This window comes from Euleptes europaea, chromosome 8 (genome assembly GCF_029931775.1).
Source record: "Euleptes europaea isolate rEulEur1 chromosome 8, rEulEur1.hap1, whole genome shotgun sequence".
NCBI classification, from domain to species: Eukaryota; Metazoa; Chordata; class Lepidosauria; order Squamata; family Sphaerodactylidae; genus Euleptes; species Euleptes europaea.
Genome location: NC_079319.1, coordinates 10,130,815 through 10,131,631, shown reverse-complemented (window position 1 = coordinate 10,131,631; position 817 = coordinate 10,130,815). Strand labels below are relative to the sequence as shown.

At 48.3% G+C, this 817-nt stretch overlaps 1 non-coding gene across 1 annotated transcript; it reads left to right on the top strand.

The window, feature by feature from the left end:
• Positions 1-418: 418 nt before the first annotated feature.
• On the top strand, positions 419-490 carry TRNAA-GGC (transfer RNA alanine (anticodon GGC)). The gene has a single exon. It is a non-coding gene; the product is annotated as a tRNA-Ala (tRNA).
• Positions 491-817: the final 327 nt, after the last annotated feature.

Genomic DNA, 817 nt, shown 5'->3' with positions numbered 1-817 from the left:
AATCTGGGGCCTTTCTGAATGCAAAGCAAGTGATCTTTATACCACATTGAAGTCCCTCCCCTCCCCAAACCCTCCCCTCCTCAGGTTCCACCCAGGTGTTTCCCAATCGCGGCTGGTAACCCTAAATACAGGTTCCTTTTAGACAAGGGAAAAAATGAAACCCAAATGAGGCTTTTTCGGGTTGTATGAAATTCAGAACCATCCCTGGTTCTTTCAGGTGAGATGATAACTTTTAAGTTAGGCTAAGTCTATGTTTTTGTTGATACCTTTAGAAACTCAATGGACTTGCATAAAAGGGGCTGTGGCTCAGTGGCAGAGCATCTGCTTGGTAAGCAAAAGATCCCAGGTCAATCCCTTGCATCTCCAGCTAAAGCTATTAGGTAGCAAGTGATGTGAACGACCTCCACCTGAAATAAGAGGAGCTGTGGCTCAGTGGTAGAGCGTCTGCTTGGCATGCAGAAGGTCCCAGGTTCAATCCCTGGCATCTCCAGCTAAAAGAATCATCATCAGGTACTAGGTGACCCCAACCTGAGACCCCGGAGAGCTGCTGCCAGTATGTGTGGACAATACTGACCTCTGATTCAGCTTTGTGTGCTCCTCAAGTCCATATCCAGCGTGGTGTGAGAACCAGTGTGGTGTAGTGGTTAAGAGCAGTGGTTTGGAGTGGTGTACTCTAATCTTGAGAACCGGGTTTGATTCCCCACTCCTCCACATGAGTGGCAGAGGCTAATCTGGTGAACCTTATTGGTTTCCCCACTCCTACACATAAAGCCATCTGGGTGACCTTGGGCTAGTCACAGCTCTCTCAGCCTCACCT